General features: G+C 37.1%; 1 long non-coding RNA gene across 1 annotated transcript; it reads right to left on the bottom strand.

The window, feature by feature from the left end:
• Positions 1 to 6,014: 6,014 nt before the first annotated feature.
• Positions 6,015 to 9,203, bottom strand: LOC140937697 (uncharacterized). Its single transcript, XR_012165508.1, has 3 exons — positions 9,028 to 9,203; positions 6,719 to 6,878; positions 6,015 to 6,114 (listed from the first exon to the last, which is right to left on the bottom strand). It is a non-coding gene; the product is annotated as an uncharacterized lncRNA (long non-coding RNA).
• Positions 9,204 to 15,697: the final 6,494 nt, after the last annotated feature.

Genomic DNA, 15,697 nt, shown 5'->3' with positions numbered 1-15,697 from the left:
CTCTCTTGCGGTTTTCGCGGGAGTTCAGGATGTGGTCCACCCAGTATTTCACGTCTCTTTTAAATGAGAGGCAGCACTTCTTGTTTACCGTTTCGTTATCAGACAGCGCTTAGGCTCTTAGCCTTTCATTTAATTTTGATCAAATTTTTATCATTTAGGTACTTAGTATACGTTCGATCCTGTCCTTGTAAACTTATACTTTTATACTTTAAGGGAGCTTAATACCTATATTAATTTTTTCTTCGTTTAGTGTCGTCCAAAAGACCCAGTTTCTTGGCATTTTTTAAAAAAGCAAGAAAAAGAAACGACAAGGTTTTTTTTTTTTGGACTTAGATTAATTCTTTTAACCTAAAAAATTAGCATTATAACAACATTTCGAGGCATAAAACGTTCGGTGCAGTGTATCCTCTTTGCTTTTTACCCTTTTTGGGCCTTTTTTTTTTTATGAAATTGACCATCAAATTTTCCGCCATATTGAGTTTGTGTCGATTTGGTGACCATGTCTTGTTGTTTTCAGTCTCCACGGCAATGATGCTGGTGTTTCAGGCCTCCCGTTCTCAGATTTCTTGTGATTTTTTTTTTCACCCCACCGACCGACCCGCCCAAAACCAGGAAACCTATTCGACGCTAAGCGAACGAAAAGGGGATGACCTAAGCCTTATGGTTTCTTTTTGGGGCTCCTTACCACATTGCTTCTGCGTGTTTCTGTATACTTGTCTTTTGCTTTGTTTTGATCTTTTTTGTCGGTAAAATAAACTGAAACTGTACAAAGACCCTCAATATTCCCTTTGGAGGTTCTCGAACGCGCATAAAAAAAATGAAAAACGCGATGATTTATTGACCGCAAGGGCAATGGGGTGGGGTTAGGGCTCGTTACAGCACTCCGGTTCACTCGTACGCTGTCAAATGGCCCCGAAATACAAAATGAAAAATGACTGTGGACAGACTATTCACGTCTAGACATCAAGCATCTTTTAAGATGGGACTTATCGCCTCTCCCTGTTCATGGAGTTGATTCAAGGTGTTGACGTTAATTTCGTGATGCCCTGCATGTTGCCAGGACATGTTTCAAAAGGGCCTTTCCAAAGGTACGGAGTCCGCCGTCACCTTAAAACAAAGATAAGTTATTTTCGATTTGCCCCGCCCCCTACCCCCGAAAGTCCCCGACAGGACCGCTTCAAAGTATTCCCTATGTGGTTGCGCGGGGGATAGTAACAGGTCTACCTAATTGCACCGTGCATCAATGACAGTTTAGCTCAATCAGAAGCCCCTTTTCCCTGGTTAGTTCAAGGTGTGTGCACCTCCTTTAAGCTGTTGTTTTCGGTTCTTACTGAAATTTTTGATCTTGAGGAAATTCACAACGACAGGAGCAGGTTATGGGCTTTTTTCCTAGCCCTAATCCTACATCACGGGAAATCCCTCAGGTTAGGCAAGAATTCGATAATCCTTCCATATTCATCCATTTTTTCACCGCGTGAATTGGGTATTTTTAGCTTATTTCGAGGAAATACTTTTTGCTTCAAATCCAGGGTGGGCTTTTAAACACATTTTTCAAGTCAAATGGTTTTTGCGAGAATCTGCTTACCCGAACTTTTCGTATAAAAAACGACAAATACCCGAAAAAAGCTCATGTTGTTGGTGGTGGTGGCATATATATTTCCGATAAATTCAGCTCAATGTCTCGTGAAGAAGAGTTCAGATCCGTGCCGCGCGCCTCTCGAGGCAAGCGTTCCGTCGAAATGCGAGCCCAAAAACAGGTGGTAAGCGGTCAATCTGTGAAAAGTAACGCAATCTCCGTTGTTTGAGAGCAGCCGAAGATGCTCTTGCCGATGCTGTCTTTGATGTTTTTTATTTCCAGTATCTAGGAAACCCATGCTAAGGTATGAAACATACACTCGTAGGCAATGTTCTGTCCGCTAAAGTCTAATTCCTGGACGCAGAAACGTTGTGCTTTTTGAAGTTTATTATTGTGCTTTGCCCTTTGACAACCTTACGTCACTCGTGCGTTTGGTAGCAGAAGATAGCTAAACTCTGCTTTTCTTGTTGGAAAACGGCTTTAAATTTTATCAGATCGTTCGATAAACACGTGTTAGTTTCTGATAGCTGATAACGTTAAATCACTGTTGCTCAAACTGATTTCTTATCGCATTTTTCTGAGTTTTTAGCATCGACCCGCTGAGTCTGGAAAGCTCAAATTTCAGAAAAGTACTACTAGTGTTTTTTGGCCTCAAACATTTTCTTTTAAGTTGCCCGTAGTTTTGAAAACAGATTTTGAAAGAAGAGATAACGCTCTTTAACGTGGTATAAGACTCGTTACTGAAATCGAGGTACCAGTCGACGATTTTGGGCTTTGAAATTTGCCATTTTTTCATTGAACGAAAACGTTCAAAATATTGAAAATAATGAAAAATCTACAAAATATTACACTTTCGTTCAAACTGAGTAAATCACCACTTAGAATGTGTGCAATTAAGTACTCTTCTGAATAAGTTATTTGTTGTCCGCATACAATGGATTTGAATTTTAAAACGATTTTTTTGCGACACATGGTCTCGGACCTGGAAAACCCGGTCGGAGAGCCGTGAAACCAATAACCCCCCCGTACGTGGAAAATAATTATCGGATCGAAGTAAAAATTACATTTATGTTAATAGCTTACCTAGTGCTACTTTGTGAATTTTTTTGAGAATTTTCGATTTTTCACTTTTGTAGACCTCTGGTCGATATTTACTGACATCCGCTCTTAATACCTGTCGTACATTGTAATAATTCAATCGTACTTTGTGCTGTAATTACTATTGCAATTTGCCATAAACCGTGTCGCAATTTGTTGTAACTGTCCATCGTGTTTTGTAATAAACTAAACTGCTACCAAGATTTGCAAGAAAAATTTTCCTACAGCTTGCAATCCTGGATCTCATAACACTTTGTAATAAGCTTTAGCTATTTTTTCGTTACATATCATAAACTAATTAAAGGTTAAAACACAGAGACAAAATATTGCGCCTTCAACAAGCAATTGATCTTTGATCAAGAAGTTTAGTATCAACAGTAGACGTAGAAACGCCATACAGGAACTCCTCGGATTTTATATCTGAATCGGAAGTGCCCCAGGGCGGGCCGGGGTTATTCTTTAAAACACTTTATTACAAAGTGCGACAGTTTATTACCAAGTGCGATGGACTGTTATTACAAGTTGTGACAGCACTTTTATTAAAAATAGCGAAATGGTTTGTTATAAATTGTGATAGGTAATATAAACTGCCATGATTATAACTAACTATGACAGAATAGCCTGTATTTAATAGCGCGACAAGTTTGGTTACAAAACGTCATGGGTGACATACAAAGTAAAACCATTGCTGAGATCATCGCACTTTGTAATCAGTCGTGCTTTCTAGTGAACTTGAAAATAATACTCTTTAATTAGATGATGGGCATGCAGACTAAGGCTTATAACTACCACTATCACTATTATCCTGTGAAAGTTTCACTCATTCGCATCAAGAAATGGTCTATTGTACCGGGTCCAATTCACCAAAACAATAGCCTTTTTGTCCTAGGTGTTGCTGCCGAAAACAGACCGATTAGTCTGTGCATGATCGTTTTATCTTCGGCGTTTCAAATTTGTAATTAAAGGGTTGGCGGGGGGGGGGATAGGAGGAGATAGTTTTGCTATACTAATTAGTCCTCTCGGCTATCTAAAACGTGGGAGGACGGGATCATAATTATTGTTCCGTTCTGCAGACCTACTGGGCAATGGGAATTATTTAATTGTTAGTTTCGATTCTAGACCACGACAAAATGCAGTTCAATTTAAGCGTTGTGTTTTGCTTTTTGGTTTCCATCCATCCGGCTGTTTAAGCATTTTATCATGTATCATAGTGTCTTTGCCTCTACTCTTGGAATGGAATATTTTGTAGAAGGAAAAGAAGAATTCAAATCAAAATTTTTGACTCTTCTTTAGTGAGTTTAAATTCTTGTGGCCTTATTATACTTCGATCCTCATTTCAAAAACACCTCTGCATTTTCAACCTGGGAAACTGAAAGACAGCTGATATACTTTTTTTATATGAGCTGGCAATAAAATACGTATTTGCATTTAGAGTCTGAAAAATATATTGGAAAATGTAAATAAATATAATGAAGGTTTTCTAATTCACAGTCTGTCTTGCTACTTATGTCCTCCAGCAGCAAAAAAATCTAAACGCCCAGGCCATAAACTTTCTTCGGACACCTTTGAGCTGTTAAACTTATCGTTTGTGTACAGCTGATGAATTTTAATTCAAGTATTGTTCACTAGGCGCTAATGGCCTTGTTGATATATCTAACAATTTAGCATTTTTAAATGCTAAGCGCTAATGGCCTTGTTGATATATCTAACAATGTAGCACTAAATTGTTGGATATATCAACAAGGCCATTAGCTCTCAGCAGTTAAAAATGCTAAATTGTTAGATATACCAACAAGGCCATTAGCGCTTATTGACCAATATTTTTCCGAGAGGACACAATTTTTTGTATTTATGTGGTTAACACCATGCAAGCAATTGGCCAACTTAACGTGTTCCTGTTTTTCTATGAAAAGCTTGGTTAAGAGTCAATTTTTCTTTTATAAAATTACCCGACTTCTCCGATCGTCGAAAAATAAAGTAACAGGTTTCAAACAACGAGTTAAAATACGCTGAAGTAACCGTATATTCCCTCGCAAGGTACGTAGCCAAAAGCCTTCCGTTTTCAAGGCGTCAAAGCTGACGCTATATAAAATGGCTAGAGCTATGAACTATTTGAGAAAATATTGGAGATATGCCACACTGTCCCTGATCACAGTAATCCATATGATTACTGCCCGATACTGGTGAACAAATCAAGAAAAATTTAACGTCAAAGGCAAGTTACTGATAATATATATAAGAAAATAGTAGCACCCTTTCCAAAGTGAGGCTAAAAAAAGTGACCCTCCTCCAAAATACCGTTGAACCTGCAGTAAGAGACCACCCGAAATGGAAAGGCTTGGTGGTCGCTTATGGGAGGTGGTCTCTTACGGGGTTCGGATGGCCGCAAGGGCGAAATTTTTTGTAAGTCAACCTAGAATGGGGTGGTATATTTATTCTAAAAAAAATACTGAAAATTTTCTGGTATTTTTATTGACAAAACCATTAGCTATTCTATGTGACACGCATTTACGGAAATGCACTTTCAGAAATATCCCTAAAACGTCTGACGAACAAACACTTAACTTTTCAAACTGAAACCAGGAAATCTATGTCTTTCTCGCAAAGGTAAGGGTTAATATTGTAGTTATAGATGGAATTAATAAACACAGTAATAGAGGAGTAGACAATAACGACAGCCAAAGAATAAATTCCTTTTTGTCCGTTTTACAATGTACTTCACTGTTTAGTAAGACCATGTGTCAGGTGGTCCTTGGGGGAGGTTGAAATAATAGAAAATTCTAAAACTGTCAGCCCAAAAAGTGGTCGCGGACGCTTGCAGGAGGTGGTCGTTTACGAGAGGTTCCAGTATAAGGCTTTGACTGAGAACATTTTTGGTGTTTTGGGAAGGTTGTCGCTTATGGGAGGTGGTCGCTACGGGAGGTGATCGCACGTGGAGGTTGGACTGTAAAACAATTATTCCACTCGCGCTTGTTGAATACGAGATGATTATAGCCAACTTGGCGCTAAGCGCCTGGTTGGCTAACTACCATCTCACATGCAACGTGCACTCGTGGAATAATTGTTAAGTATTCGGTGACGCTTTTCGCGAGTCTGAAAGCAAACATCCTCATGTTGTAAACGACCAGAGACAAATGAAATGCCTGATAAACAGTAAAAAAGTAGTCACGTGGTCATTTCTGATCTCTGATCTCTGAATACTTCACAGAAGACGAACGTAGTAAGTTTTTTTTTCGCTCATTCGCGTTAGGTTTGTCTTATTTAAGTACGATGTTTGACCCTGGACTTAGTTCTAAGGGAAAGAAGGTTTATTGCTAGAAGTGAGAGTTCAAAATGCCCGTTAGAATTTGAGCCATGTAGAGTTTTTATTTGATTTCTATTTATTCTACTTTCCAATAAGCATCTCTTTATAGCACGTTATCTGTCGAAGGTCCCAATTCCTGAAAGATAAGTAATAAAATAAGGAAGGTTTGTCAGTCTAATGAAAAAGAAAAAAAAGAAGATATCCCCAGATATCAGCACAAAGGCAAACATGTATAGAAGAAACCCTACACCTGACTTCTCCGATAATTAGTTAAGCTACACCTGTTGCTATGGGTTAGAAAGAAATGATCACCAGTAGCATTCAATAAGTGTTTCTCGCTTTGTCTCACTAGTAAGTTAAACAATCCATATAATTTTGTTCACGCATTTCTTAAACGATTCCAGAAACCACAGCAAATAATTTCCTATTAGACAAGGGTATAGGAATGCGCAATACATTTCTAAACAAAATATATTAAGACCTTCTGCAGAATCAATATTTGTTGCGTTTTTCCAAAAGTGGGGCTTTAGACCGAATTTAAGTACTTTTTATATGCATGTATCTTTATACCAAACTCGCCAGATAGTCTACCATTGGTGACCACATGATTTAAAGATTTTGTTTTACGCAAATGGAGCAACCGAAATTTACTTAATGATACTTTTAAGACGAAATCTATAAGAAAATTGAATAATTTTAATCATCAGTGGACAAAATTTTGAAGAAGAAGTTACCTTTACCTCTATCAGTAACAGCACTGCTTGCAACTGCCTGTTGCACTGCCGCTTGAACAAGCACTTCGACAGAAGTCACACGGGTCACGGTTCTTGTTCGGGATTACCAGTCGTTTGTCGTGTGGGTTATTTGAGTCTTCAATATAGTTCTCATCTCTCCCGAGTACTTCAAACAAAAAACAAAAGAAAAAACAAACGAACAAACAAAAGGTTTGTTAGGTAGCGTAGAAGGCATGTTGATAGTCATTAGACAGCCACTAAAACCCTGGCTGGTTTAATACAAGGGAATTAGAATATAGATAATAGGGACAGCTCACAGAGGAACCAATTAATAGAAGGAAGAACGTGCGCGACTCTCCCCATAACTGAACGCATGGAACAGGTTCCCTATTCGTGCGGAGAACAGTAATACTTAACTTAAATATGGGTTACAGTAAACCCCCGGCCGCGACTAACAACCTTGATTTTTCCAAGTTAGCCTAAATGGGTACTTATATAAATAGTAGTTTGCACAAGTTTAGCCTAGGGCCGTAGCAGGCCTTCAGAAACTAGGGAGCACAAAGATTTTAGGTAGCTCATTATATTTGAAAAGCAGAGAGTTTTGGGTGCAGAGGACCCATTCGATTGGTCTCTGTATCTTGAAACCAGAAAATGTTTCACCTTGCTGAGGAGATATCATTGTTTCAGTGCTCTAAAAGATGAAATTATTTTTTTTATTTCAACTTTTATGCGTGCATGTTTTGATTTTTTAGGGCAAAAAACTTTTGGGAGGGGGGTGGGGGAACGGTCACCCGGCCGCTCCCAATGCTACGGCCCTTTAGGCTATTTAGGTTATTAAATAGGCTCCTATTTTGTCAAAAAGAAAACAAAACAACAGCAACAAAAAATATATATAGCTAAGAGTATTAAGTGGTTCAGCTTACATATTCTTCATATAAAATCTACACACATTGATTTAGTTGGAGTAATAAGGCACGCATGTCCCCAAAAAGGATTCGAAATGTTGCGCAAGTGTACAAAATTGTTTCATAGATTTTATAAATAAGAACCTGCTTCAAATTTTAGGCGAAAGAGGTTCCTTTATAGAGGGGGCTTAACTGGCGGATTTTAGCCCAACAGGTTCACAAAATCACGGTTTTTAGTCGCGGATTTTTATTGTATTTTATTAATGGTTTATCGTTTGTTTAACTCATGCATGCGCTCCGCGCCTACTTCTTTAGCCCGAAAAACACGAAAAAAAAAAAAAAACCTGTTCTGCAGGCTAACCGTAGATTGGCTTTTTGTAGAGGAAAGGAAGGGTCAATAATATTATATAAAGAGAAAAGCAAATGTTAACTTTTTGCGTTTTGAGAGCGGGCGTTTTAATTCCTACTGATTAGCTTGGTTTCACGCATATCACACCTGTTAACTAGGATAAGCACATGAAATGATCTTATTCGTAGGTAAAAGGTCTCGTGGATCAAAGATGGACTGAACACACAAATGAATGTTTTAAAAGAGGTGTTAAAAGGATAACTTTCATAGGAAGTGTATAGTTCACCTTGTGGCCAACAGAAAACTTATTTCAGCCACGAGTTACAAAAGGTTGCAGAGGACGCATTAGATTGGTCTCTGTATCTTAAAATCAGAAAATGTTTCACTAAGCGGCAGAGACATCATTGTTTCAATGCTCTAAAAGATGAATGTTTTTAAATTTCAACTTTTATGCGTGCGTGTTTTGACTTTTTAGGGCAAAAAACTTGGGGGGAAGGGAAGGGGGCGGGCACAGTCCCCCGGCCCCTCCCAATGCTACGGCCCTGCGGGCTGTTTAGGTTATTAAATAGGTTCCTATTTTGTGAAACAAAAAACGAAAAAAAAAAAACAAAAACAAAAAAACAATATAGCTAAGAGTATTCAGTAGGTGGTTCAGCTTACACATTCTTCATATAAAATCTACATACGTTAATGTTGTTGGAGTAATAAGGCACGTATGTCTCCTAAAACGATTCGAAATGTTGCCCAAGTGTTCCAAATTATTTCATAAATTTTATAAAATAAGAACCTGCTTCAAATTTTAAGCGAAAGAGGTTCCTCTATACAGGGGGCTTATATGGCGGATTTTAGCCCAACAGGTTCTCAAAATCACGGTTCTTAGTCGCGGAGTTTTGTTGTACCTTTTCAATAGTTTAACGTTTGTTTAAATACATGCGCCCGCTTCGTTCCTCCGAAAAACACGAAAAAAAAATCCACCTGTTCTTCAGGATAACCGCAGATTGGCTTTCTGTGGAGGAAAGGAAGGATCATTGAAAGATTTCATGGTGCATGGATGTACTTACCTTCGTAAGACAAGGGGTGAGAATTCACTACAGCTGATGACAGAAAAATTATCAAAATCGCGACACTCACAGCTTTCATTATGAACTACGCAAAAGAGCCGAGTGCACCAGGCGTCAAAGAAAAACGTTCAATGATATTTAAAGCAAAGGAAAGAATAAGTACATTCTACTCCAGAAGGCAACTTTATATCAATCGTGCTATTAACATAAGCTGAATGAGGCTTTTAAGCCATAGTGGTGATCATTAATTATTTATATATATTTTCAATTTCACTCTCGATTTGTAAAACTGTAGTAACGAAAAACCCAGGTTGCCATAATGATGGGAATGAAAAGCAGAAAAAGAATGGAGGGGGAAAAGAAACAGAACAAAAAAACTGCATCGGATTGAAACACTCCATGAAAACCATGTGACTACCAATAACAATGATACAATTTTGGGGATAATACTTCTTAAAATAAAATATTCAAATTACAAGCTTTAATAACAAATTAAGGGCAAAAAAACGTTCACAGTTTATTTTAGAAAGCAATCAAACTATCCCAACTATACTCACGTATAGCTACCTTTTCTTTTTGTCTTGCGTGGCTAAAGCAACGGCCTTTTGTTCTAAAAATTTAGTCAATGCGTGCCGTCAATTCTAAAAGCAATACTATTGTGGCGTAAATATTTCTGCAGAAGAAAAAGCCATTAGCTGTTATTGATGTCATCCTGTCTTCTTTTTTTTCCTTTCAAGATGGCTGTTGTGGATAAAACTATTCTGCGTAAACGTTAATAATGTGACTAAAAACAGACTATCTTTTGACATTTTTTGAAACGACCCTCCTTCTGCCCTCTTCTTGGTATAAAAAGCAATGATGCATTTACATTTTACATGGAAACATAATAAGTTACACATGACAATTTCTAAGTGTTGTATTAGTGTCGATTTCTTTTCATTGTCCTGAAAATATTTACATTTTTAATTTGTCAAGTGACCAAGTGGACATAGAGTTGAGTGAATATTCATTATTAAAAGAGAAAAGCAAATGTTAACTTGTGGTGTTTTGAAAGCGAGCGTTTTAATTCCTACTGATTAGCTTGGTTTCACGCATATCACATCTGTTAACTAGTATAAGCACATGAAATGTTTTTATTCGTGGGTAAAACGTCTCGTGGATCAAAGATGGACTGAACACCCAAATGAATGATTTAAAAGAGGTGTTAAGAGGATAACTTTCATAGGAAGTGTATAGTTCACTTGTGGCCAACAGAAAACTTAATTCAGCCACGAGTTACAAAAGGTTGCAGAGGACCCATTGGATTGGTCTCAGTATCTTAAAACTAGAAAATGTTTCAGCTAGCTGCAGAGACATCATTGTTTTAATGCTCAAAAGGAAGAATTTTTTTTTAAAATTTCAACTTTTATGCGTGCATGTTTTGACCCATTATGGCAAAAAAACTTGGGGGGGAGGGGGGGGGGAACGGTCCGCCGGCCCCTCCCCATGCTACGGCCCTGCGGGCTATTTAGGTTATTAAATAGGTTCTCTTTAGTGAAAAAAAATAAAAACAAAAAAACAAAACAAAACAAAACAAAGAAGAAAAAAAAACAAACAAACAATATAGCCAAGAGTATTTAGTGGTGCAGCTTACATATTCTTCACATAAAATCTATATACATTAATGAATGCCGTGATTTTATGAGCAGCGAAGGTGACTAATATTGGTGCGAAGAAATTGTAAGTTTTTGTGGGATCAATGCGATGAAATCTATCGATAAACACTGATTCTTGCGAAAGGTCGACTGTGAATTTACTGATGGTCTCGAAATATATAGTACTAACTTAGGTATAAATGAGCGGGGAATGCGGACTCATTTCAGCCTTTCCAGTTGTACTTACATGTACTCATATTTACAACGAGTGTAATTACGCTCCGCTCGGCGGCGATCACAATGCTGTGCCGGTTTGTGACAACGATCGAAGGTAAGCTTATGTATTGTCGAATTTGATATGCATTAAATTTAAAATCAAAACATCTTCCGCACATTAGTATATTGATTTCTTCTCGCCAACAAAACACAAGTGAAATGTTTTGTCATGATCCTGAGAACCGATGAATTTTAATGCCTTTTCCAATCATTTTGAGGGAAGATATAGAATCTCTGAATTTCGCATATCAACTTGGTATTTATTTTCACACTCACCGCTTTTGTATCGGAAATCTTACTCGTTTGTACGATTTCTGCCTCATTTACTAATGGTTAAATACCATGTACTTTCCATGAAATATTTTGTAGATGTCACTTTGTTTATACCAAAGTAAAGGAGGATTTTTTATTTTTATGGCCACGTACATACCCACGATCGTTGTCTTGTAATAACCCGCAAAGAGCCGCACAGCGCTGATCGCGGCCGAGCGTAGTTACACTCGTCGTAAATATCACCACACGTAATTATAACTTAAACGCTTAAATGAGCCAATCCCCCTACATGTATACCTAAATTTGCACTATATATTTCGAGACCTTTTCTTCGAATTCTTCATGTCTGTGTAAATTCAGTAAACATAAATTTCACTCTCAACCTCACGCAAGGAGTGTTTATCGATAGAATTTATCGCATTAATCACAAAGAAACTTGAAATTTCAACGCACCAACGTTAGTCACCTTCGTTTCTCATAATCACGGCAGAATGCGCATTCTATGTCCAAAGACACTGCTTTAAACGCAGAAACAACTCCACGCCATACATTTCTTTGTAGCGACTCGCAATGTTTGCCCCCTGGCGATCCCAGAATCCTGTGCGCAAAACATGGGTCTCCGATTACTGGAAAATCATTCATTAATGTAGTCGGAGTAATAAGGAACGTATGTCTCCAAAAAGGATTCGAAATGTTGCCCAAGTGTACAAAATTCTTTCATAGATTTTACAAAATAAGAACCTACTTCAAATTTTAGGCGCAGGAGGTTCCTATATAGAGTGGGCCTAACTGGCGGATTTTAGCCCAACAGGTTTTCAGGTTTTCCTAGTCCCGGAGTTTTATTGTATTTTATCAATGGATTATCTCACGAACATAAGCATGATCGTGAGTGGCGTCTTGTTATTAAACCCTATAACTTAAAGACATACGGTTTAAGGGCTTTTTCAGTCATTGCCCCTATACTCTGGAACGATTTGCCTATTGACATTAGATCGATCGATGATGTAAATAAGTTTAAATCTAAATTGTGACCTTTCTTTTTAAGCGAGTTTACGAACTATCTTAGGTTTTTTATTTTGTATTTTTTATCTAGACCTTTTTGAAGCATTGTAAAGCGCTTAGCACTGAAATGTATAGGCGCTATATAAATATTTCATGATTGTTATCAGTATTTATTTATTATGAGCTCCGCGCCTGCTTCGATCGTCCGAAAAACACGAAAAAAAAAATACCACTTGTTCTGCATGCTAACGGCAGATTGGCTTTTTGTGGAGGAAAGAAGGGATCATTGAAAGATTTCATGGTGTATGTACTTACCTTTGTGAGACAAGGGGTGAGAATTCACTGCAGCTGATGACAGAAAAATGACCAAAATCGCGACACTTACAGCTTTCATTATGAACTACGCAAAAGAGCCGAGTGCACCAGGCGTAAAAAAAGAAAAGTTCAATGATATTTAAAGCAAACGAAAGAATAAGAACATTCTACTCCAGAAGGCAACTTTATATCAATCGTGCTATTAACATAAGCTGAATGAGGCTTTCAAGCCATAGTGGTGATCAATATTTATTGATATATATTTTCAATTTCAATCTCGACTGGTAAAACTGTAGTAACGAAAAACCCAGGTTGCCAGAATGATGGGAATGAAAAGCAGAAAAAGAATGGAGGAGGAAAAGAAACAGAACAAAAAAACTACATAGGCTTGAAACACTCCATGAAAACCATGCGACTACCAATCATAATGATACAATTTTTGAGATAATACCTCTTAAAATAAAACATTCAAATTACAAGCTTTAATAACAAATTAAGGGCAAAAACGTTCACAGTTTATTCTAGAAAGCAATCAAACTATCCCAACTATACTAACGTATTGCTACCTTTTCTTTTTCTCTTGCGTGGCTAAAGCAACGGTCTTGTGTTCTAAAAATTTAGTCAATGCGTGCCGTCAAATCTAAAAGCAATATACTATTCTGGCGTAAATATTTCTGCAGAAGAAAAAGCCATTAGCTGTTATTGATGTCATCCTGTCTTCCTTCTTTCCTTTCAAGATGGCTGTTGTGGATAAAACATTTCTGCATAAACGTTAATAATGTGACCAAAAACAGACCATCTTTTACATTTTTTGAAACGACCCTCCTTCTGCCCTCTTCTTGGTATAAAAAGCAATGATGCATTTACATTTTACCTGGAAACATAATAAGTTAAACATGACAATTTCTAAGTTTTGTTCCAGTGTCGATTTCTTTTCATTCTCCTGAAAATATTTACAGTTTTAATTTGTCAAGTGACCAAGTGGACATAGATTTGAGTGAATATTCATTATTAAAAGGGAAAAGCAAATGTTAACTTGTGGTGTTTTGAGAGCGAGCTTTTTAATTCCTACTGATTAGCTTGGTTTCACGCATATCACACCTGTTAACTAGTATAAGCACATGAAATGTTTTTATTCGTGGGTAAAACGTCTCGTGGATCAAAGATGGACTGAACACGCAAATGAATATTTAAAAGAGGTGTTAAAAGGATAACTTTCATAGGAAGTGTATAGTTCACTTGTGGCCAACAGAAAACTTAATTCAGCCACGAGTTACAAAAGGTTGCAGAGGACCCATTAGATTGGTCTCTGTATCTTAAAACTAGAAAATGTTTCACCTAGCTGCAGAGACATCATTGTTTTAATGCTCAAAAGGAAGAATTTTTTTTAAAAATTTCAACTTTTATGCGTGCATGTTTTGACTTTTTATGGCAAAAAAACTGTTGGGGGGGGGGGGGGTTGGAACGGTCCCCCGGCCCCTCCCCATGCAACGGCCCTGCGGGCTATTTAGGTTATTAAATAGGTTTTCACTTTTGTGAAAAAAATAAAAACAAACAAAAAAAAAATAAAACAAAGGAAAAAAAAGCAAAAAACAATATAGCCAAGAGTATTTAGTGGTGCAGGTTACATATTCTTCATATAAAATCTATATACATTAATTAATGTAGTTGGAGTAATAAGGAACGTATGTCTCCAAAAAGGATTCGAAATGTTGCCCAAGTGTACAAAATTATTTCATACATTTTACAAAATAAGAACCTACTTCAGATTTTAGGCGCAGGAGGTTCCTATATAGAGTGGGCCTAATTGGCGGATTTTAGCCCAACAGGTTTTCAGGTTTTCTTAGTCCCGGAGTTTTATTGTATTTTATCAATGGATTATCTCACGAACATAAGCATGATCGTGAGTGGCGTCTTGTTATTAAACCCTATAACTTTAAAGACATACGGTTTAAGGGCTTTTTCAGTCATTGCCCCTATACTCTGGAACGATTTGCCTATTGACATTAGATCGATGATGTAAATAAATTTAAATCTAAATTGAAGACCTTTCTTTTTAAGCGAGTTTACGAACTATCTTAGGTTTTTTATTTTGTATTTTTGTGACTATGTATATATATATGTAAATGATTTTAGGACTTTTATTTTTTATCCAGACCTTTTTGAAGTATTGTAAAGCGCTTAGCACTGAAACGTATAGGCGCTATATAGGTATTTCATCATTATTATCATTACTTATTTATTATGAGCTCCGCGCCTGCTTCATTCGTCCGAAAAACACGAAAAAAAAAACCACTTGTTCTGCATGCTAACGGCAGATTGGCTTTTTGTGGAGGAAAGAAGGGATCATTGAAAGATTTCATGGTGCATGTACTTACCTTTGTAAGACAAGGGGTGAGAATTCACTGCAGCTGATGACAGAAAAATGACCAAAATCGCGACACTTACAGCTTTCATTATGAACTACGCAAAAGAGCCGAGTGCACCAGGCGTAAAAAAAAACGTTCAATGATATTTAAAGCAAACGAAAGAATAAGTACATTCTACTCCAGAAGGCAACTTTATATCAATCGTACTATTAACATAAGCTGAATGAGGCTTTTAAGCCATATTAGAGGTGATCAATATTTATTTATATATATTTTCAATTTCACTCTCGACTGGTAAAACTGTAGTAACGAAAAACCCAGGTTACCAGAATGATGGGAATGAAAAGCAGAAAAAGAATGGAGGAGGAAAAGAAACACAACAAAAAACTACATCGGATTGAAACACTCCATGAAAACCATGACAACTACTATTAATAATAATACAATTTTTGGGATAATGTTTTTTAAAATGAAACATTCACATTACGAGCTTTAATAAAAAGTTAAGGGCAAGGAAACGTTCACTTTATTTTAGAAAGCAATCAAACCATCCCAACTATACTAACGTCGTACAGAGCAGTTGCAGAACATAATTATATTGTTGACTTAAGTATTGCTAGCTTTTTTTTTCTTGCGTGGCGAAAGCAACGGTCTTGTGTTCTAAAAATTTAGTCAATGCGTGCCGTGAATTCTAAAAGCAATATACTATTGTGGCGTAAATATTTCTGCGAAAGGAAAGGCCATTAGCTGCTATTGTTGTCATCCTGTCTTCCTTTTTTTCTTTCAAGATGGCTGTTTTGA

This window comes from Porites lutea, chromosome 1 (genome assembly GCF_958299795.1).
Source record: "Porites lutea chromosome 1, jaPorLute2.1, whole genome shotgun sequence".
NCBI lineage: Eukaryota > Metazoa > Cnidaria > Anthozoa > Scleractinia > Poritidae > Porites > Porites lutea.
The sequence above is the reverse complement of the archived record's forward strand: the minus strand, read 5'-3'. Positions and strand labels throughout refer to the sequence as shown.